This window comes from Scatophagus argus, chromosome 9 (genome assembly GCF_020382885.2).
Source record: "Scatophagus argus isolate fScaArg1 chromosome 9, fScaArg1.pri, whole genome shotgun sequence".
In the NCBI taxonomy this organism is placed as follows: domain Eukaryota; kingdom Metazoa; phylum Chordata; class Actinopteri; family Scatophagidae; genus Scatophagus; species Scatophagus argus.
In genome coordinates this window covers 18781999-18807170 of record NC_058501.1, presented here as the reverse complement: position 1 = coordinate 18807170, position 25172 = coordinate 18781999, and the positions used below count along the sequence as shown (strand labels likewise).

General features: G+C 40.9%; 1 long non-coding RNA gene across 1 annotated transcript; it reads left to right on the top strand.

The window, feature by feature from the left end:
* Positions 1-17352: 17352 nt before the first annotated feature.
* On the top strand, positions 17353-21607 carry LOC124064356. Its single transcript, XR_006844251.1, has 3 exons — positions 17353-17859; positions 18120-18170; positions 18747-21607. It is a non-coding gene; the product is annotated as an uncharacterized LOC124064356 (long non-coding RNA).
* Positions 21608-25172: the final 3565 nt, after the last annotated feature.

Below are 25172 nucleotides of genomic sequence, written 5' to 3'. Positions count from 1 at the left end.
GGTCAGGAGGAGGCTTGAGGCATTGATCAGCACTTGTGTGCATATTTTGAGACTTTGCATTATATATGCACATGTGTGTGACTGTGCACACATGGTATATTGTATTACAGGCCACAGCATCCAATCTTCTTCCCTTCTCCTCTTCTATACAATGAGACCCCCACTCTGTTTCTCCACCAGGCTTATCTTGCCCAGCCGTTCATTCTTGCGAGAAGCAGCGTTCGACAGAAAGAGACATCTGCTCAGTGAGAGAATGCCCTAATTATTCATGACCATTTAACCATTCAGGATTTGGTCTGTGCAGCATATGTGGTGTTTCTCATAAGTACGCGTCAGCCACACTTGTTAATAGCAGTTTCATTGTTTTGTATTCTGTACCTCCAAATTATCACAACACATCATGCAATAATTCTGTTCTGTCTACCAGTATCTGCTTATTATAATTCAACATAGATACATTTGTGTGGGTTGAAAGGAGAAAATGTAACACAGGAGTGAAGATGGTGCATTTCCTCTACCCTTATTTTTTTTTTGCTAGGCCCGTCTTTTCTCAGGTGTTTTCATGAAGTGCTCTCTAGAGAGGATTTAAGACCCACACAAACAAACAAATGTCCAAACACAGCTCTCCAAATTTCTGTTCGTCTGACTTGACTTGACTTCTCACGCGCTGTCTCTCTGCCTTTCTTCTCTCCCTCCCTCTCCCCTCACCTGTTTGTCCTTATCACAACAAAACCTTGTCACCGCAGTAGCTGGGGCCATGTAAATCAGCCTGGCCAGCATCATCTGTTCTCAGCTGTTTACCTCCAGCCAAACAAAGGAGTCCGCTTTTTTCTTGTCACTGGGGTGGAGTGCTGCGTCGGCTGAGGGCTGTTATTCAACAGCACATGCTGCTATCAGCCCCCCTCTCTGAAAAGGCCAATTCAACACAAGGAATCGATAGAATAGGGAAGGAAGACGTCAATGTGGGGGTTGTTGGACACTTACAAACTGTAAGCAGTCCTTCTTTCCCAAAGGAGCCAAGAAAGACGGGGCACAAAGGAGGCACATCACAAGCAAACGTGAAAAGCAAATAAATAGTTGCGCATCCCCTCTCTCTTCAGCTCAGGTGTATGCAGGAGCTGTTCTCTCAGGAGGAGGGGGTTCAGTTTGTGTCTCCAGAGGAGGCTTACCAAGTGTGCAAGTGCAGGAGCTCCGAGGTCTCGTTTGCATCTGCAAATGAGACAGAATCCGGCTGGTCTATGTCACCTTGGCAACAGGCCATCAGCACCTCCCTCTCTGCTATATTAGCAGCCATGGTTGTCTGTCTGCTTGTCAGTCTGCTCCCTGCCTCCCTCCATCCCTCCACTGCGGGTGTCATCACCACAACAGCAGCAGTAGCAGCAACCGTCTACCTGACTAGACCCATAGGATTAAACATCTCGCTAAATCTTTCATTGAGACTGTCAAATAGAGACAAAAACAGCATTATAAAAGATAAATGCCATAGGCTTTTGTGGGTGTCCCAGTGAATCTGACTCAAAGCAAAGGCTTGGCAGCAGTAACATGCTGTGGCCATGAAATTTACATGGTGTGTCTGTGCCAAGTGATGAGATGCTGGCAGCCTGGGTTCTTTAGGTTTTTTTTTGGGGGGGGGACACATAATGCAGGCTGTTAATCAATTACATGCCAGCCAACAAGTTGCAGTTGCAGATACCAGGCAGGTCTGTGACACTGTACGTTTCAGCCTGTTCAGAACATGCGTCCTTAATGATCCAATCACAGGTAGACAGCTTGAAGTATGGCAGTTCACATCAGGCATTATAATGCGCCTGATCATTTTTGAGCAGATCCCACTTCTCCTCTCTGTGTGAAAATAAACACGTAAATCACTGGGACAGTTTCCTTACCAAACAAATTACAGTATGACATTTGCCGAATTTACAACCAGGCCCAAATAAATTAGAATGTCTCTTAGAAAGTGTATCACAAAATTTTCTACTGACTCAACAACTCATAAAACTGAACAATTCTTCGGGGAGGCTGAAGACTTTCTGCATTGGATACTCTTTACTGTATTTGTAAAATTTACCATCCAATAGTTTACCATCAATAAAATGTTGTCATCTTTTATATAGTTTTAATGTTAATATTGAAATCAGTTGAAACAAGAAGATAATTTTCTGTAGCCATTTCATTTCTTTTTTTGTGTTCAGAAAGACACAAAAGGACATTGAAAATACAATAATGGAAAGGAGAGACAGAAGGGCAATGCTATTTAGAATATTTTTATTGATTTTTTGAAGAGCAGTCACATTTCGCTCTCTCATCATTTTTGTCTGTTTTTCAATAGAAATTTTCTGTTGTATATGTTTTCAAGTGTGTTCATAAGGATCACCATGTGTTGAAGCACTCAGATTGTCTTTGTTTTAAAATGAAAATGTACCAGCGTGGATGTGGCCTAAAACTAGCCTAAAAATTATCTTCACTATGGGTCTTGAAAAGATTGCTGATGCATCAGGTACACTGCTCAGTGTGAGCTGTGAGCTTTTTCATTGTCATTTATGTCAGGCAGATCAGTGACAAAATGCACGTCATGTTTTTCTCTTTCTTTTTAAGCACTGTTTAAATACACAGGAATGCTGTCTATCACTAAATGCTTTATGGCCTTGAATTTTTTTTTCTTTATTTAATTTTTTGTGCTGTAAACTATCATATGTAAACTATATAATCCTTCTTTTTTTTCATTCTTCCTTTCTTTCTTTCTTTCTTTGCCTTCCACATTTTTGCCTTCCTTCTGAGCTTGTGCCTCCCCTCCCCCACTTGCTTCCTGTTTACTTTTGATACAACTGAAGGGAGAAGAAGAGAAGATCTAGTTTGGTTTGGGTTTGGCTCTTTAAAATTCCTGAGGACTTACAGAAAAAGTCTGCATTAAAAAAAAAAAGTCCCGTCAGTTCCACTTTGGTCTTACAAAATGCCAGATTACCTTCAAATTTGAGTAATCTGGCTGATTACGCGGTTACGTGTCAGTTAGTGTCAAGATTTGAGTCAAACTAGGTGTGCTCACTGTATTGCACACACAGTGTCAGATAGTGCCAGCCTTTGCATTCAAATGATGTAAGAATGATTTCAGTCGATGGGATCCAAATGGTTCATGCTGAAAGCAATTAAACTGAACTGATGCAACTCATCATCTTCAGCACATGATTACATCATCACATCTGAGGTGACTCTGCCTGTTAGACTGGAAAAAAGAACAAACGTGTAGACAGATAATACATTGTATGAAAAATACCAGTCTTACTGAGACTATTTAATATATTTTGGAAATGTTCAGAGATATGTTTTAATTCAGAGTTTGATTGCAGTAAGAATCCTTTCAAATTAAAGCTTTCTTAGTAAGATACGTAAGTAAAAAGTGTTTTCTTTCAGTTTCTTTTCAGTAATTAATCCATAAGATTTGGCTTCATTAGAAACTAAACTAACTTTTCACAGCTTCTGGTTTGTAGAACCTTTTATGTCACTAAAGCCAGTATCCCATAACAGAACTCTCCCATGTGCCAGTTAAATCTTTCAACACCGATGTGGTCATGACACTTAAATGATAATTTACCTCAGGTCTAATACTTACATGTTAATGTGACCTCTTTGCATACATGTAGAAACAAAGTCCAACACCTTCTGACCTTTGAGTCTATGAGTGTACTATGCTTATATTTGCCTTGGTGACCAGTGTAATGCTAGCCCCACCGCTGTGGCCACAGGGTGTGTAACTTAATCATGTCCGGTGTGATTGGCAACACTGATGAATGTCCACTTTGTTTGAACAGCACCCCCCCCCCCCCCCCAGGTTGGATGCAACCAAGACAAAATCTAATTAAACGAGGCCACCATTGCTCCCTGCCCCCAATGCTACCCCATCAGCGCTGAGGGAGTCCCTGTGTATACTGTGGCAACCATGAATCCTTTTGTTTTTTTGTAACTCAGACACAAGGATCAGTCCTCCTACATGTGTGACCCATTTTTCACACATCCTGCAGGCAATGAGCCACACCTCCGGCTGCCTTGTCTGATTTTTCATCACAGGTCACGGCACTTTTTTATGGGTCCTGTGGATTGAAGCTATTTGAGTGCTCATTGACTCTTTGTCATTGTGGTAAGATCATCTTTAGTCATGGAGGTAAATTGGAAAAGGATCAATGCAGAGTGAAGTAGTGACAAGGGTAAAGAGGATCCACATTTTCCTTTTCAATACAATATCCTGTTCGTATGGAAGCCCTGCCCTTGTTGGAACTGAGCCACCTAAGTGGTTCAAATATCCTGGTTTGTGTGACAAATTATGGAATATGTTCTCAATAAAACGTGTCATTATTGTTACACAGTTTGCCAACTTTGAAGAGTAAATACAAAGAGAAAAAGACAAAAAGACAAAAAGAAATGACACATTCAACTGTAACATAACAACACACTGTAACTATAGTTCTATGAAAAATACCACAATGGTAGTCGGACTGTTCTCTTTTATGCAAATGTAATTAATTACACTGCATAAACATGAATACAACAACAAATGCATATAGATGTCACTGTAATGGAATTGATGTCCTCACATGATTCTTGCAGTTTTTGAGTAGCATCCATGTGACTGAATCTAGCAGAAGCAAGACTGTACTGAAGCTAATGCAGAATTGTCAAAAACTGCGGTTCCTCAAATGGCTCCATGAATCTAATTCCAAAGGCAAGTCAATCCCATTAGAGCCCAATATTAAAATGCAGAACGTTTGGTCTCTATGGCTAATTATCTTGATCATGGCAACTTTAGAGGCTTGAATTTTCCCATAACTTCTTTTTAACTCAGTTCTTATTATTTTTTCCAGAGAGACTATCAACTTCACATGTGAGAAAGGCAAACAAAGAAGAAGAGATGCAAAACTAGAGTCTAAGTTGACAGAAGCTTTGTTTGCTTGACAAACATGACGTACAAGCTTACCTGACTGACATTGGCATAGTAGTTGCATATTCACTGAAAACCAAAATACAGAGCAGAACAATGTGTCGGTAAAGCAGACACCTTATTTTTTTATTCATTTTTGGGAAAAAAGTCATCACAAAGGTTCTGATGTGGCTCTAAGATCAGATACTAGCTACATCTACTCTTTCATAAAGCCTAGCAGTCAATGCTAGTCAGTGTGCTTGCTTCCAAGGGACTGAAATCAAACTCAGTGAGGGTTGGTAATGGTGACAAAGCTTGGCCATATTAAGTACAGCACGATCACAACATTGGATGCAGACATTCCTTGTCATAATGTTGTATTGGGAACTGAAGATGAGGGCCATCAACATTTATTAACTATACTCTTCCTGATGGTAGTGGATGGCTAGTTTGCACACACCTGTTAGAGAGTGAGGTTAGGAGCGAAATATGACATTTCAACTCCTGTATTTTATGCATATAATGTAATTTATGCTCTGATTTATGCTCTGAGATAAAGCTGACCTTTTTTCCCCCCATTTATTCCCTCAAGTGAGATACTGTGTCAAGAGTGAGATGCAGTCATACCACGATCAGGAGCAGAAAGGCTATAGACTATAGACAAATAGGTTGATGTGATAGATTAGGGTTTTTGTTTTTGTGATGGAAAACTGAAAAACGAATGCTGGAAAAACTTTAAAATTAAAGTTTGTTTTTGGCATGATTCACACCCCAAACTGTCCTTGGAAGACCGCAGTGAGCCTGGATGACAATAACAAAGTAATGTGTGCTGATAAGGAGCAGCGAAGAAGTGAAAGCCTGAAGGTCAGTCCTGGTTGTGCTGGGAGCTCCCAGAGCGCTGAGGATTCTGCTGACATCCGCTGTCTTTGTTCTGCGTAATTGGCTAAAAGACTGAGCGACTATATTTACACATCCCCCGAAGAACATTAATTACAGACTGAGAGAGAGAAAGAAGTATCATCACTTTGCTGGTAGAATGCTATGAATGCATGTGAATGCTTATTAAGTATGGTAGATAAAATGCTTGCTCTGCTACCATTTCAGAACATATATAGGATAAAGAGGTCTTAAATAAGCCTAATGAGCATGAGTGTTGACATATACATATGACTGAGAATGAGATGGATTCTGTTTTTAATCTGATCTTATTTAAAATCATCGACGAAAGCTGGTATGTTCTTCACATAATGTAACAACTAATACTGCAAATATAAGGTGAGAGATAAGGTTTTAGTGCTCCTCATACTCCCACTGCAGGTGAAGATCTCCTTCATTTCCTGGATTACATCTTGACTATCTTTGGAAAGGTCTGAGCTGTTGCATTCACCTGTGGTATATACATTCAACACAACTATAAATTCAACACTTTGTTTTCTCTCCCAAGCTGTTTTCACAAGCTGACATAAATCATTTCTATCAGATTTTATGAAAAAATGTTATTTTCAAATTGGGGAGCAGGGGGAGGGGGGTGGTGATCAGAACATCAGTCAGTATCTGGTGTGGCCACCATTTGCCTCATGCAGTGCAACACACCTCCTTCACATAGAGCTGTTGTTGATTATGAGCTGTGGAATGTTGACCCACTCCTCTTCAATGGCATGTGGATCCAGAACATCCCAAACATGCTCAGTGGGTGACATGTTTGGTGAGTATGCAGGCCATGAAAGAATGTTTTCAGCTTACAGATATTGTTTACAGATCCTTGCAACACGGGGCCTTGTGTTATCATGCTGTACACGAGAGATGAAATAAGTACAAATAAAAGGTGGCAATGAAGAAACAATCAGAAGGAACTAGTCACACTCCCACTGTAACACAACATGTCCCTCGGCCACATAGAGTAACTGAGGCTATTGCCAGTGAAAAAGCTGGTGTCTCTGCATCCACAATGGCATTTTTCCCCAGGGCAACCCTGTCTCCTAGAAGGTATCTTTATATAGTAGCCAACTACTACTAATTTGCAATAACATGTTTAGGCATTCAAAGCACTTAGGTGAGTGAAGGAAAGAGATCATTCCCAGATTGGAAATCCTGGGATTCACTTTGTATTTCCACAAAAATATACTTGACACAGCACATCTGCAGTATATCAACAGAATTCCTAGGAGACAGTATTTGCTACTTGATCACCACTGAAATAGCCTGTTCCAACAACTACTGGATAGATTAAGTGACTTGACTTTTTTATTTAGTGGCACTATAAGTGCAAATTACTTACTGGACACCCACTAACATTTGGTTTTTGGCTTCAGTGGGAAACAGTCTGCTTTCATTCCTGTGTCAAATAACTCTACAGTGGTCACAGGTATTTATTGGCACTGGTTTCAACCAGCAGTCCAGCACTCCAATACCTGCAAAACTGATGTCATTTCAGTCAGCCTCAGATGTACTTTGTGCTACGTGCTGGCTAATATTAGCATGCTAACACACACAGGATTGTTAAACTCAGTGCTGCTGTAGATACAAAACAAGTATTGTTTAGTGATAAACTAATACCTCGTCCATTATCAAAATGAAACCAGAAGTCCAGATGTGTCACTAACATCAAGAATGATTAAAGCTTAACAGATATATTTAAAAAAGAATTTTCATGTTTTCATGGTTACATGTCAGATTCCCCTTGATGTGTTCATGTCAGTTGGTCACATTCATGGCTTAGACATAAACAAGACCACAACGTTTCCAATTTTTACATTTGTTTTTTTTTCCACAGTTTGTATTTTTTTTGGGGGGGGGGGGTGAAAAGAATACATTTTGTAGGTGTGTCCTGTAGTGTTGTCTCTGTGCTCTCTGACATTCAGTTCAAAACAGTCATGTTGGTGTGGAAGGAACTGCAATCATTTCCACTACAGGGGATGCCTGCTGGGGACCTTGTTAACCACTTCCTGTTATTGTCTATCACAGGAATCTGATGGCCACTACATTGCAGAAGTTCAATGGCAGCCTTTCAGTTTTCCTGTGTATGTGTTCATATTTTGTAATAGATAGGCGTGGATTAGTCAACATATTCAGGAAGCCAAAAAAAAACAAAAAACATAAAGGACCAGAGCAAGAAACAAACAAATTGTGACCACAGTTATTGTAAACAATAACTGTAACTATTTATTAAATCAGGGCCAGTTTGCCAAAATACCCTTCTCACTGAACAACAGGTTAATTATTTGTGCATCAAAAGCAGTGCAAAGGAGTAGTACACTTGACAGCACAGCTGCTTTAATCATTATCACAGTTAATTTTTACCATGATACGTTTAGAGAAGATCCTTCAGAGGTTACTTTCAAAAGGCAGTCAACTGAGTGTAGAGCTCTGCGAGAGCTACAATAGGACTACTTGACCAGCGAGCAAAGAAAGTAACAAGGGAATCTTGATAAAAGGCAGCAGGGATGTGAACAATCTGGATCATAAAGCTATTTCTCTGATGTATCACACTGGAATTGTGATGAAATACTACACAGAATGGTCAGCAACAGAACAGCTTGGATGATGCGACAATATTGTTTGAAGCAGCAAGACACCTGTGACTAACGAACGTAACTGAAAAAGACAATGTGAGGGTAAACCCTTAGTTGCTATGGGGACTTAAAAATCAAATGTGTAAAAGTGATTTATGACACACTGAGACCCTTAATCCTTCACTTCTGTCACACAGCATAACATACCTCAGGAGGTAAGGAATATTCAGGGTTTTTTTTCAGACTTTTCAGACAGAAATTATTTCTATTTATAAAATTATTTCTGAAGCTGAGAAAAGGGAAAACGTAATTACTGGAGCATATAACCACAAACAAACAAGTACAAGTGATAAATCATATTTCACAGGCATTCAAATTACATCAGGCTATGCTTTGCAAATTTTTCAATTCATAGCATGTGACCAGTACAGCTTATTATTTGGAGTAACCAAGAGTGGTGATGCAAGTGAGTGCAACCGCCAAATCATTTCCCAGGGAACACTTTTTTTTTAACCTTCTCTTATTTGTCTTTAATCCACATTGTCTTTTATTGTTTGGGTTTTAAGCTTTCAAACTAATGCCTTAAACCTACTGACAGAGGCGCCAATCATAGTGTTCATATTTTTATTTTATTTTTTTATGTTTATGTGGATATTGAGCGTAACATTATATAACCGCGAATACTAATTGACGGAGACAGGAAAAACTGACAGAGGGTACAAGTGCAAGCGTAAGGGAAGAAGAAAAACAGTTCTTGCTGAGGAGGATAGGGAGTTGGCTGATGTAATTGAGATAGAATGAGATGGTATCAGCACTGGGGTCGCCATGAATAAACAGAGGGAGGGCACTGAGGACAATTGAGTGTGTGAAGGAGAAAGAGGCCAACCCTGTGCGTGTGTGGAAGCATTCTCCTATATGCCTTTGAGCATATCTGCAGCTTGCATGCATGCTCATGTGTCTGTGTATGTGTGTGTGTGTGTGTGTGTGTGTGTGTGTGTGTGAGGACCATCTTTGTGGTAGGGGGTGGGGGTGGGGAGGGAGACTTTGCTTTAAGCCCTGAAACTGACTGGTGCTTTCCCCTGTGGAGTGCTGGCTGTGTTTGTGCTGCATGGAATAAAGACCTCGCTGCCGGGGAATACCCGGGGGATCGTCACCTACTCAAAACACCATCATACACAATGTCGTCCTCTTCTTTGTCCACCCACGTGTCTATCTCTCGAATGTATTTACTCAAGCTCCCTGTGCTCATGTACACACTTACAATCGACACATCTTCCACATAAACAATCAACAGCACCGAATAAAAACTGACAACTGAAAGGAATTATCATGAGAGAAACACTGTGAATATGGAAAACAGATGCCAGTCATCAAATATTTGCAAATAAATAATAGTGTTTTTCGCAACATGCCTGGAGTACCAGATGGGTTGGGTTTACGTGTTCTACAGATGTTATTTAAATATGATTTTGCTCACAAGACCTCCAAAATGACTGTCAAAACCTAGTATACGTGTGACTGACTGTCCCTGCTTCTCTCATAGCAATTGGTTTTATGCTATTTTATCAGTTTCGTGCAGAACAGGTGTTGTACTGTCTATGCTATCTGTGCACATATGATGCACTCTGATGCGCTATTGAGGTGTGAATGTCGTGCATGCAGGCTCAGTGGGGTTCAAGGTGTACTGCTTTCCTGAAATTGTTGGGACATTAACAGGACAATCTGCATGAGTGCCCACAAAACAGAATCAGCTGGTCCAGACATTAAATGTAGTTACCCTTCGTGTGATGTCTGACTGAGCTCGTGTGCCAATAAAGCAGGTCATTGTCTGGACAATTCAGAGCTCACGAGTGGGTGCGTGATGTTGCATGGACTGTAGCTTCTTCGTACTCTTTTCTGCTCACTTGATAGTTTGGATATGTTAAATGTGTACAAAGGATATCAGCACAAAAGCAGTCATCATCATGAGGACAGAAAGCATTCCAACAACTCCAGATTTTATGAGTATAGCCACAGCCCTGTAAACTGTTTACCCCATGGTTTCCTTTAATCATCTAGTGAAAGGCGCCCACCTAGCTCAAAGCTACCCAGCTAACCATGGCCAACAAGCTAGGCCATTGGTGTGTTCATATCATAGATTGTATAATAAACAGGTTCCAAGCAAATTTGCCTTGTGTTATTCATGTGAGTTTGACTGTGGGTTTATTTGCCCCAGATAGCCAGAGTACCTTACTGCACACCAGCTGCAGCAGCCAGCAGCCACCTGCAGCTTTAATTAAGTTTTGTTGGCTTCTGTTAATACTTTGAGACATTTTTTTGTGATTTTACTGCTATTATATTGTGTCTTAAGTGATGGCTCCCCAACTGTTGTGAATAGAACCAAACTACTACGCAACATAATAGATCCAAAACACACAATGAACAATCTTATATATCATTACCTATATATTTTTAAGTTAGTTTGTTTCTTGTTAGTTAGCTTTACAATGTATGCATGGAGACATACAGAATGCACAAATTTGCCCAAAACAGAGACAGACATTTCATGTCCTGGCGAGTCTGCCAGGAAGCAGCCTTAGAATAGCCAGGGGACTGAATGAGGCCTTTTGAGTCCTGGCTGGTGAGGTGCAGGTCCATTGTTAAGGACAGCTGCGCCTCTTGTTTCTTGCTTTCTCTCTGGGGGCAATGGGCACCCAATATGAGGAGATTGGGTTTCTACCACACACACTCCCTCCCAGCCCCCCCACACACATCTGTAGCAGCATGGGCTGTGACTGTCTTTCCTTCTGTCTGTCTTCTGGACTCCACAGAGTAGAAGAAAAACTTGATGCTCCTCTGAAGTCTTATCGTGAGAGGAATGCATGTCACCAGTAACTTTATTTTACAAGTAAATTTAGAAATAAATATGTTGTATAGGGTTTGTAATAAAAAACAAACAGTAGAAGTTGCATTTTTTTTAGCTAAAAGCGTGGGAGAAGTAAAGTGTATTGAATTAAAATTATTTTGCATATGTATAGAATATAACATGATGGTAAGTTGACTGTTAAATATTCCTGATAGTAGTCAGCTATTTAGCAGTATCATTCCTAAATGGCTTCCAAAACAATAAACACAGCTCCAAGCTTCTTGTTGCCACATCTCATCGTTCCGTGTCTCCACCCCCCTCCCCCCCAACCCCACCCTGCTTCCACTCCTCTCCTTTTTCCCACACTCTCCTCCTTCCTTCTCTGCCTGAGGGAAAGCTGTGATTGGGTGAATAGAGCTGCTCTCTGAGGAGGGTACTCCGTCTGTCACTATCTTTGTGGCAGGGGAGTGGAATGGAATAAAGCTCCCAAACTGGGCTATTATGGGCTATTTTCATCCCTGAACGTCTGTTTCTTTGGGCTCATGCTCCAAATATAGATCTGGCACCAGTGACGCTAATGAAACACGTCCCCCTTTTCGCTGGTTTAAATCTACTTATGTAATCTGTTCCTTGCATCAGCAGGAGCTGGCCATACGTTACTATCTGGGTCTGATCCTGCATTTATCTCCTCCTGCCTCTTAAAATGAGGCCTGTGTTTTTTTTCTCTTGGAGGTCAGGTGCATGAGATAGAAAGTGGCAGCATGGGAGTAGGAGCAACGTGTTTTCGTTTGGACGCCGAGCACAAATCCAAGAAAAACACGCTGGGTGTGACCTACAAGTTCCAGCCAGTATCCTGTCATTCCAGTGCACAATGCAGGGAGGGAGGTGACAAATCCCTAAGCCACTTTGTGTCAGAGCCAGACACAAATAGAGTGGCGTTCCATGTGACAGATGCTGCACACACAGGGCCCTGTTAAAAATCAATGACACTTCAGTTCACCTGATGTTCTGTGCTTTGTTTCTCTAAAAAATAAATAAGAGAAATAAATAAATAAAGTGGCTGAAAACAAAAAGTCTGCATGCACTGGAAGCAGCAGGTTAGAGTAACTATGGAAGGATTTGTTTGTGTGACCTGTTTCTGTTGTAAAAGCTCTTTGGTATTTGAGAAAAGAAAAAACAATTCACCAAGCATTTTCAGCAGCTGAATGGAGTTTATTGAGTGAACAGGTTTATAATCAAGCTGTAAATCCAAGGAAATGCAGCAATTTATTTACATGGAAACACAGGTGGTTTCCTAATACATGCTGAGACATTTCATTTTGATGTTGAATCATAACTGCAGTGTTTCAGCAGCATCTCCCAGTAAAGGAGCGAGAACAAATAGCAAAGGATGGGTGATTTATAAAAATGAAGCATCATTCTCAGTTTCTTTACTGCTATATCCGGGTGCGCGTGGCAGCATTCCCTTCTCTCTCCTGTGTGCGCTTGCTGAATAGAGGTACTATGGGTCAGTGGAGCAGCTGGTGACTGGGAGGAAGAACTTAACCAGGCCTCCTTTGTGGATCAGCTGTCTCTGGCCGAGCTTTGTCATTCCAAATTGGGTCCCTTACATCCAGAGCCTGGGGAGGTTTTGACATGTAAATGGGGGGCTGAGAGCTCCAAAGCCCCACGATTACTCACTAAAATGCTATAGAGGCCAAAAACGGTTCCCTGAGATGCATTGCTGGAGGGGGAGGACACACACATATGCAGCCTCACTGCAGACTGAAGTGTGCCTCAGAGTCTGGAAATATGTTAATGACTGAGCTTCCGTCTGGGCACCAAACAGTCTCCACCCTAATACAATTATTTATGGATGATATTGTCAGTCACTGTTGGGCAGTTGTATGAAGCAGTGAAACACTGTAAACATCCCTGTATGTGGGCTTCACAGGGACACTGCATGTGTTATTGGGTTATACAATAAATAAACTTGACTTGACTATAATATTTTAATTAGCTGTTCATTAATTTAACAAAGCAATACTCATAAATAGTGCTGCACAGGAAAAATAAATGCAACAGATATTGCAGTTCACATATGAGGCTAATTTGTTGCTGTTTGATGTTTAGGTTAGTTTAACATTAATTTAAATTTGAGAGAACAGAATGGATGAAACAGGCTGTGCAGATATAAGCAGGCGTGTGTCAGTGTGCGCATGTGTTACACATGAGTGTGCATGCCCTCATGGCAAATGTGTGCGGATATGTGCACATATGGTTGTGTATGTATATGTGAGCAGTGGATTCATCCACCTCTCAAGCACAGATCTTCGTCATTGGTTAAACCATTATTTCAGTGAAAATTTAAAACGATTATTGTGTTTATTTTTGTCATGATTTGAAAACATCATTACAATTAGTCATTTAATATCTAATATACACTATTTAGACAAAAGTATTGGAACACCTGACCATTACACCAACAGGATCTTTAACGACATCACATTCTAAATACATAAACAGCTTTGCAGCTATGACAGCTTCCACTCTTGTGGGAAGGGTTTCCACAAGAGTGTTTCTGTGGGAATTTTTGCCCTTTCATGCATTAGAGCATTTGCGAGGCTGGGCACTGATGTTGGACAGAAAGACTGGGCTCGCAAAATGTCTTGATATGCTGAAGAATTAAGATTTCCCTTCACTGGACATAAGGGGCCGAGCCCAACCTCTGAAAACAACCCCATAACGAGGTGTGCCTGAATGCCTTTGTTTATAATGTGTATATGATTATGGTGTATAAAACACAGGTACAGTTAATCTTGTTATAAAATATGAACAAATTACACAAGGCACTGCACCTTAAGAGTATGGCAGCATTGATAATACCTGCTGACTTGCACAATTTATGTCCTTAAGCTCAAATTCAACAACCAAGAACTGTGTAGGCCGCTGCGGCTTAAAAACAAAACATATCCATGGAGTTGGAAAATGAGCTAAAATGGAAAATGTTTTGATGGGACAACAAGCATGTCCCAGCCATGTCTGTGTTTATCACTTTTTAATGTTCCCTGGGAACATTTTTGGTTGTCATCTGTGCTTCATGACGTATTTCTGTGGTTAGACTTTCTCTATATTTGGTTGCATTTTCTGTATTTTCATTATATTAAAAGTATTATCAACCACACAGTTGAAATGAATGTTATATATAAGTATCTTGTTAGACAGCCCTGGAATTGTGACTTTGGCAGGTGCATATAATGCTAGTTTAGAAAAATGCATCAAACAAGCGGGCCATTTCAGTGTTTTCAAAGTGATATTTTTGAATTAAAAGCATTACATATTTTAACATTAGCATATATGAACACCAACAGTTAACACACAGGTATGCTGAACTGTTGCACAGAAAAAAAAGTGGAAGATAAACTGTATGGAAAACCATGTTACAAGACTAACCTTTTGATCATTTCAGTAGCTCTATAAAATGAAGCTTATGGCCAGACAGCAATGCCCCAGTGAGCTGGTGTGTGGTATGTCTGTGTGCCACATGTGTGCTTGTAGAACACTTCTGATTCCCCTCGTTCACAGAGGCTGCCCATATGTGGTTAAATAGTTACAATGTTTTTTTAACCAAAAGAGCAAACAAACAAGAATAACTCTGCACTTTTGGACAAGCGCCAGAGCTGCAAACACCACTAAACTAACACAAACAAAATACTCCATGGCCTCAATAATGCACAACATCACACATCTGGAGTGTGTGCCTGCCTCATATTTATAAAAGAGAGAGGAGAAAGCCAACAGCAGAGAGCTGCTCAGCACCAGTAGCAGCAGGCACGCAGGAAGTGAAATTTGCTCAATATACTGTAGCCTGCGGCAGTTTGAGGAATAATTGCTGACACTCCTAGCTTGCTAGATCTCCATTCCATGTTGCAGTGGTCAGGGAAACCCTCTGTTACTGACAGCTGTCTGAAGCACGGCACATATAAAGGACATGGCATGAAGCATGTAAACATGGATTTATCCATGTCCTTCATACTACCCACACAGCTTATTATAGAAAGGTACGGGCAGTGTAATAAACCTGGAATTGCTGCCTGCTGTGGCAGTGCTGCTTCTCAGGCTGCCCTACTTTCTGCCTGTAGTTGTTGACTTGGTTTATTTGTTCTGAATGGCCACTTATTGCTGTTTTTTTTCTTTACTTTTGCTGTTCATGGAGAAATGGAGTGGTTGTACAAATGGGGGCAGAGAACACTTAGACCTACTGCTGTGCCACTGTGAATAGTTTTCATCACCGGCATCAGGGTTGTGATGCTGGCAAGCAAGGAAACATTTATCACACCCACAGAGAGGACCATGATAATGAGTATTAACTGACAGCAGAAAAAAACACTGTTTGCCTAATGTGTTTGTACGATGTAAAGCACTGTTTACGTTTAATGCCACAGTAACTGATTTGATATTTCTTAGCAGTACAGTGACACAGTAAGAGAGTGTGTGACAGAGAGGGTGTGGCTGTGTGGGGGGTAAGGAGATGAACAGAGCAGCAGATAATGACCTCAGCTTCCATCTGCTGGGCACCGCGGGGCGGAGACACCTTCAACCTGCCACCGGTCGGTCGCCACAGCAATCTGCCGCTCCCCATCGTCCTGGTGACATCTGCTTTTGGGTGACTGAAAGATGAATGCAGCACCAGCAGCATGGGCACAGAACAGACGTCACGCAGATCACTAGACACACACAGTAACACTGCGGCACAGATGGCCATAGACACACTGCTGTGGAGATTACAATCCAGGCATTCGCCACAGCCTCTAACCTCTCAGTAAAGTGAATGTAATATAATGACAGGTTTGTGTTAGTGAAATGATGTTTGTCGTTTTGGGTCTCTTCCTAAAAGGCTGGCATTAGCAACCACTGGCTGACATTCCATAAACCTCAGTTTATTCAGGCCATGTAATACCCCATAACCTCCTGTTCCACTGTTCACACATATGACATAAGCGTTCGCCCATTTAAGAAGTCAGACTCATGTTTATGCCTGTCCATATGAGTTCATGATACCAACTTGTTTGTTTTCAGGGCATGGGGAATAAGTGTTGTTGTTGTTTACCGTTACTCTGTATCTATGGCGATATCGTTTTGCTTGACTAGAGTCCCCAGCCACAGCTGTCACAGTTATTTAGTGCCTCTGCGGTAACCTTGGAAACACCCACCCTGCATACAAGTGTTTTCACAAAGTGGGATCCTGATAAACAGGTGAAGAGCTTAGAACATGATGATTACACACAAAGCAGGATGAAAAAGGTAACAAAACCACCTTAAGCTATGGGTTCACTTTGAGGAGAAGGACAACGGCAGGCAGGACAGAAAAAGAGAGGGAGAAAGAGGAAATTAAGGGGTGGGGCGGCAGTGACAGAGGAACAGTAAAACAGAGGAGGCAAAGGAAAAAGAGGGGAATTCAGGTCAGCGCTGTCGATCATGCATGCTGGGCCGGGCATTTTGATCCACGCCTGGTTTGATGGGAGAGCGAGAGAAAGGACCGCTGAGTGACAAAGGGCATCTGGGTGATAGATGAGAATCAGAGAGGAGCAGCAAAGTGAAAACACGATCACCTGTGTTTGCTGATCATAATTTCTCAGAGAGCAGGACAACTACAACTTTGTTGCACTACGGACGGCTGTTCAGAATGAAAGAAAGTGTTGACAGGTCACGCCAGGGCAGAAAATGTTGCGGTGCGCTCAGTTGGATGAATGTGATCCAAAGCAGCAGGGCTGTTTTTTGAAATTATCTGGGAACTGATATTTGCAGCAGAACCAACGTTAAACCCAACTGTAGATGTAGAAGAACACTAACTAACAGGCCGTACTTTATTGGATTGCTTGTAATTCCAAAACCTCCACTGACTCCATGTTTCCTGCAGAGTCTGCTTAAGCAGTTCTGTTTAGAGTCCAGAATATTGCCTATAGGGTTCTTAGAGAAACAGAATATCTCCAAGACGAGTGTCAAAGGTGTCACAGTACAGAAGTGTGTCCACCCTTAGAACTTAATGAGTCAAAACCTTTTGGATCAAATGTGCTATACTGATTTTGCATTAGTCTGATTTTACCACAAAAACACTTGAGTTAGTGTTTAGTAAAATTATCACTATATGATAATATATTCCACAAAACAATACTTAATTGAGTTACAACCCACATGTAACAAATCCCACTCACCTCAAAGGCCAGTTTTTGCATCTTAATCTCTTGTGATTGCGAAAATGTGTTATTTGTTCTGTGTTTTGACACTGTGCCCTCTCATCTCTATGCTATTAGCACTGCTGTGCCTGTACTGCACTGCTGTCTCTTCGGTAAGCCCAGCTCTAAGAAAAGGTTTGCATTTGGTTTTCTCTTTGGTCAGAAACAATGTCAAACAACCTTATGAGAAACTTATCACAGATAGCTTTAGGATTTGTAGATACTCTAATAGTTAACAGCTCTATTTTTCTTAGTGGCATCTTCCAGATTATCTTTGGACCATCTGATGACCAGCATGACACTTAACTGTCTAACATCATCTGTATCTGGGTCAACAGCCATCATCATCTTCATCATCATTACTGATCTTTATCAAAGGTAAACAATATCTAGAAAGATGGAGCTGGCTGCTGCAGCCCGACAGCAGCGGTGCTGCCTGTGTTGCACACACATGTGCAAGCTGCAACAGTAAATAATAATAATAATAATAATGACTTATTTATAATGCACCCTTCAAAAAAATGGTTTCCAAAGTGCTTAACAATCATTAAAAACAAAACCGACAAATCGTACACGTGAATGAGAACTTATGTCTTCCTTTCTCACAATGCATTCAACCACAACTCTTTGTTTTTAAGGTGGGCTTCATTTCATTTCCTGAAAGAGAAACAGTCCTTCTGGTATTTGAGGTAAGGGTAAATTCACATGTCCTCCTTTGCTCTTCTTGTTATCTGGCACATTGTGTGAAGAATATGACAGCAGTGGATCTAAATCAGCCCAAAGATGTCCTGCCAGAAGAAAAAAAAATGTTTAAAAATTATAATTCATTGTTTATGCTGTTTTATTTTTCTTGAGGTAAAAATGCTCTTTAAATGTCCAGGATCCTTGATTTTCTCTTATTTTTCATAATCTGAGCATGACAACCAGACTGAGAAAAGTCAGTCAATTAAGAGAACTTGGGATCCTGATACTATTTTTATAGTCTGTTTAGAGTCCATATATATATGATACAATACAATAAGTATAGAATAATGCTTTTCGCCTACTATTAAGTTTCATCATTCATTAAGTTTTCAATTTGAGGTGGACACCACAGCAAATACATATATTATTATCTATGTAATACATTATGGACTAGACCAGATAACTATATTATAGACTACAATCTACTATACTGTAGTGTTATTGTACATCAATAAGGCTAATATTTTAGAAGTTGCCCCAGGAGATAAAGAGTATGATTGTTTTTGATTTTTCATCAACAGCTGACAGCTTGCAGTCAGTTTATCAGCGCTTGTTTCTGGGGAAAGAGCTGCTTGCCGCTGAAAACTGGACTGATGCGAGAGGTGAGACAAATAACTTAGGACGGCAGTCCTGCCAAGGTGAAGCGTCTCAGCCATGATGGTGAACATTAAGATGCCACCAATCTGCAGTTGTTGTCATGTTGGCCCTCAGATGCACACATCTAAGCACAACACACACTGGGTGTGCTGTCTTTAAATGTGTGGGATCTAAAATGAACATATGAGCTAAAAGAGGTTAAAACAGCTGCAAAGTTGGGTGATTATACTCTGTTGGTTTGTCACCACTTTCACATGACTAAGTCCATTTGATTCATTTCTAAATTAAAAATGACAATTAATGGAGCTGTGAAAGGCAATAAAAAGCAAATACTCATAAATGTAAATTACCTTTCTCTGTGGCCAACCAAAAAAACATTGTCATACAGACACTGACTTTTGGAAGATTCACCAGCTTTTTTCTGGCTCGACAGACAAATTTAACATCTCACTCTGAATATTCTACCCCCTCTCCCAAGCCAAGTGTGGATGACCTCCCCCAACACACACACAGATGTAGCCACATAATCACATGTTCCCCTCCCCAATACACATCCAGGTAACACTCACACATGCATCCATGCAGACTTACGTGTGCAAATACACAAACACACACACACAATCCCTGCTGTGCCTGTAAAATCAGCATAGCTCTCAGAAATTCCACTAACACCTCCCACCCCATGTGGACGCACACATACACGCGCACACTCCTGTGAACCCACACAATTAATGTGAAATCGCATCCATCTTCCACCCCTCTGCCCCTCCCCTGTTCTCCATTACAAATAGCTGAGGATTGCATTCTCTCCCTCTGGCCCTGCCTGATGTTGTTTTTACATGTCTTGTTGTGTGCAATACTCTCCCTTATGTAAGACAAAATTACTCAACATGAGTGTTATTCTCAGTGGGGGTGACTGCACTGGTGCATTCCAAACTCAATGAGAGATGGAGGGAAATTGGAGAGAGAGGTGAGAGGGAGATAATCTCCCCTTAATGATTATTTTTATGGCTGCCATGCTTCACTAGATTGTCTACAATGAGGATAGAGGGAAAGCAGACGCGAGGGAGGTATGCTGCAAAAGTCATGAGTCAGATTCAAACTCAAGAGCACCTGCTGAGCTACCACAACACCTTAGAGTCAACAGTCTTAAGTGGATTATTTCTTTGCAGATTTAATACCCCACCACCACCACCCCACAAGCATAAGTACCAAGGATCCCTAGACAAACACTGACCAAGAGATAAGGAAGAATGTGTGCAGTTAAGATCTTGTTTACCTTGTACAGAGTCACAGTCGAGAATGTAGTCCAACATAAACTGGAAGAGAGTAAAATAGAGTAAAATATCCTCTGTGTACTCTTCATAGTACACACTGTGTTTTAAGAGAATGTACAAGGACAACAAATAAAGGCATGAAAGGGGCTCTGCTACAGAGAAACAACAGAGGAACTAGAAATGCTGGTCAATGGCTTTTTGTTTCAGATGATTCATGTACTACAGACAACAACTGACACATTCAACCTTTTCATCTGGAATGACCCATAAGAGTCTCATGGTGGACCTTGATGAACCTTTGGTCTGCGTAGCAAGTCAGCGTTACATCCAGGCTTGTTACTAAACAGTTCACAATTCACAAGGGCCAAACCACATTGGTTCTGGCTGGGTCATACTCCTGAATTCTTTCATACATGTGATCCAAAGTGACATGTGCTCCAGTCAAGTCATCCATTGTCCCTTGCGCTCCATCATGAAGACGTCTCACAGATGAAGCAGGGGGCTGAGACACAGACAGATCCTCTATTGATAAGGCGACCAAAATAGGACACTTCATTGTGTAATACTGTAGCCTGCTTGGGGGCATAATGCACTGACAAATGCACAAGAGGTATGGGACAGGAACAGAGACAGTAGAAGAGCTACCATGAATGACTACATCAGTTGTGGAATATGAAAGTAATGATTGGTGGTGAAACTTAAGCAAATTATCACCAAATCCTGAAGCTCTCCTCAGCTTGATGGAGCTGTTCGCATTTTTCAGCTCATTATTTTGGATCTCTAGCTTACTGCTTAATTGTTTGCCCTTGTCAACCTCGTCTCCCAACACAATAGGATCATTTCAGAGAAAAAGCTACACTATCTGCTCTGTACCAAACAGCAGACAGGCCAAGTTAGAAACTCAACTTTAAATGAATGATGCTAATGTTAGCTTATTGTCTGCTGGATGTTGAAACAGGCAATAGTTTGTCTTTCACCATTAACAGCTTTGTAAGGTGATAATAGCTTGTGGCTTTGCTCACAAGTGGTTTAAAATCAATTGATTCAATTTTAAATAAAAAAAAAATGTTTCCCTTCAATGAAAATGTGTCTCAATATCGTGAAAATTAAAGTCTAAAATGTGCTGCAGTCAACAGGAAAGTGTTCTCTCCTTCAAACAAAAACTCTTTTAAACTATTTTGAACTTGATGATATCTGAAGTATCAGAAGACACTCTCACCTTTCCTGCCTCTATTGATGCCTCCACAGCTAAGTGGTGTAAGCAAGCTGAACAATCTTCAGCACATGAAGATGTTGGAATAACTCGGTAACTGAGTTAGTGATAAAAGAACTGCTTGTTTACCCCAGCGTAGCATCTGACTTGAGAATGACATGTGGTCTAGAAGTGCTACTGCACGTGGTCACAAGGCGTCAGGGTGCATCTCTTCTCTATCTTTGGTATGATCTTTTCTGAGACTGAGTACCCGATGTCCACGGTGTTCTGAATGCTATAGTTATTTTGGGGACGAACGCTGAATACTAACTTAAGATAGAAAAAGAGAAATAATCTCTTTTTGTATATTGATTTGAGAAAAACACTACAGAATGGAGTCATCTTGTTTCACGTGAGGTCCAGATGCAAGAGCAAATTTATGTGGCTGCGTGAAGATCATCTTTAATTAAAACTGAATATTAAGCTATGTTTTCATTTTAAGGACAACAAAAGAACCCCTATCTGTTTGGCCTGGCTTTGACATATTGATCTTGTCACTGTTCCACCATCAAAAACTCTTAGCAGAACATATAATAGCACCTCTGGTCAAAGGCCACAACCCTAAGTACCCAGGCTTGTTTGCACATTACACACATTATTTATAATGGAACCCATGTCTTGAAGAATGAGCTCCCACGGTCTTCCTCTCAATCTCTTATTGAGTAGGCATGTCCTCCTGAAGGGGGGGCTCAGCAGAGAAAAAAGAGGAGAGCATACGTTTTAAATTAATCAATGCTTCTCATTTCCCCCCTCTCCTACTAAGCAGACAGACCTCCTCTGAAGGGGGGTCTGTGTCCGTGGGGCAGAAGACAAACAAAACACTGTCATCTGTTTTCATGGAGGTGGCAGAGGCCCAATCACTAGCTGTGCATTGGCTAGGAGAAGGAAGAGAGAGGTAGAGGCAGGAAGGAGTGAAATGAGGGTGAGAAGGAGTATGTGGTTGTAGAGTAGAGGAGAAAGGAAAGATTAAATAGGGAAAGGGAAAGGTGCAGGAGGATGGGGGGTTGAGAGGAGATAAGAAATAGACAGGAGAGCACAGGAGGCCACATGCTACGAGTTGGGTTGGGATAATAGCTGAGCATCATGGGATATGTTGGCCTCCATATGTGCATAAAGGCAGCTCACAGATGACAGTGCAGTGGCATACCGGGCCCTGATCCAGAGTCTGACCTCCCTTGGGAAGAGGCTCTCTTTCATTCTGTCTGTCTTTGAACCCCTCTCTCTCACACAGAATCACTCAATTTCTATTTCTCTCCAGTCCTCTCCCTCTCATCTCTCTACTGTCGTTATTGGTCCCATGTTAGTCAACAAAGTCTCCCAATGGCAGTCCTCACTGGTGTTCATAATCAAATTAGATTTGCTCAAAGTAGCGGGAGAAAAGACCAACTCTCAGTGCAGACACAGCACACAACAGACAACGCCCTTCAACTGACATTTGTTTTCTCAATAACTTGTGGCTTAGGAAATGAGAAGAGAATGGTAGATGTCAGACTCACACACACACACACACACACACACACACACACACTCACTCACCACAGACACACACACATGTCATGTAAATATTATTAACTAGGTTTAAAACATTGGTTTTCCTCTGAGGTCTTTGACTAGGATTTCTCAGAGAGGCTAAAATGCTATTGTCTCTATTCAACCACACCTGACTTTGTTTTCACACGTGTGTCACTGTAGTTATGGGGAAGCCTTCAAATTTTGTGCGAGTTTCATCCTTTACGACAGACAGAGAGATGGAGAAAGTGAACTTAGTCACTATGTTTTCACCTAGTCCTAAACGCAGGCTGTTATTGGCAGGAGTCTACACAGCGCTGCACAAAGTAAGGCAGACAACAGAGTCTCCACAGATACAGACACTACCGCACCCTTCCTGAAAGTCATAAATGATGATTGAGAAAAATTACTTTTATGAGTCGTTACGTTGTTCTTTTCTGTTGACAATTGCAGCATATTATATTTCCAAGAATTTGTACATTTCCAGAAATATCTCAGTGCTCAATAGTTAAAGTATTTGTTCCCAACACCTAACTGAAGTTTTGCAAAATGATGAATAAAACTATTGCTATTATTGCTGACTAAATGTCTCAAAGAGAATATTTTCACACCAGTGCTGAAGCGAACAGTCAATTGTCTGATTTGTTGATAGATAGAAATATAAATAGACCAACATTTTGGCATTCAATGAATCATTAAAGTCATGTTTAATCAGTCAAATCAAATCAAGTCAAGTAATTTCTTAAATGTGAGAATTTGCAACTGTTTTTTGTTTTACATCAGTGAAATACCTTTGGGTTTTGGACTATTGGTCAGACAATATGGTGTCAGATTCATATCATAAGTTACAAACAACAACAAAAAAAAAATGCTCATGGGCAAATTATATCATTTTATCTGCCCATGTATGGCACCTGACATGTATAGAACTGTGCAACTGAACACTCTTCTTGAACCTTGATTGACAGCCAACTCTGCAAATCACCAAGAGTTGAGGCAGAGAGACATAGAAGGAAAGCCAGAAAATATTTTCTCCATAAAATATGATCCAATTTTACCATTATTAGTGGAGAAAGACCCCAGAAAAATTTGAGTCAGGCGTATGTCATTTTTCCAAACTCATTCATTTCTCATATGTCATCAGATAAACAGTAAATTCATCAGATTCACTGCCTCCTATTTCCATGGTGTAATCTAAAGCGGGTTGGAAGAATGATAGACACAGTCAGGAGACTCAGTTGCTTGAAATAACATGCCTCTGGCCAAACTGTCTGCCTGTTGTTCAGTTAACAGAAGTTGTCAGTCTAGGTTCGGGGGTGGGAGGGTGGGGGGTTGGGTGTATATGACCTTTCTTAACATGACCAATCTTAAGATCATAATCAGTCATCACCAATTTGTCATGCCCATTTTATTTTTATTTTCTCACTTGACTTCAATCATTATTTGCACCTCTGTATTCCTCAAAGTGCTTAGCTCCTTTGTTCTCATGATTTGTCTGATCAAGGGACACCTTTTGTAATCAGCAACAGGTTAAAATTGTTAAATGTGTGTTTTTGCACTGCAGCAGTACTGCTCAGATCATCATTATCCATGCTACCCACATGCCTAACCATTTGCCACCACAGCCACTGTTTATCCAGCCCACCAAGCACATGAGCAGCCATGATGACACTAATTGCCCAAGAGCTCACTTTTCCTCTGAGTGGTTGTGTGCTGCATTGTGTCTTAAGAGCCATCTGTGTTCCCGTTTTAAATCGATCTATCTTTCACATTCCAAAACTACAAAAGGACAGGGAAAGGCACCACTCCCATTCATAAATAATGTGTATGGCGTGCGGGGGATGTGGGCTACTGTTTCTTTGTGTGTCTGTTTGAGCAGGGAGTTAGACGTCTCCAGCCCACTGGAGGTCTGGGAGAGTGAAGCAGCTCGTGACATCTGACCCCAGCGCCGTATAACATCTCTGGCTGGAGGTGTAGAAAAGGCAGCCAACACAAACTGATATTTTACTTCTGTCCTCATTTTCGAATAATAACATTTCACTTTACATTTATATTTTTGCTACAATTTAGACATTTGTTATACCACCACATTACATGCAACAAATTGTCTTTTTGATTGAATTTACTGGTACATGTGTTGAGTTAATTTTCTTAGAACTAATAATTAGAATAGCAACATACGTTATGTGGCCAAAAATATTAGGGCACCTGACCATTACAGCAACAGGGACTTTAATGACATCCCATTTTAAATACATAGACAGCTTTGCAGCTATAACAGCTTCCACTCTTCTGTGAAGGCTTTCCACAAG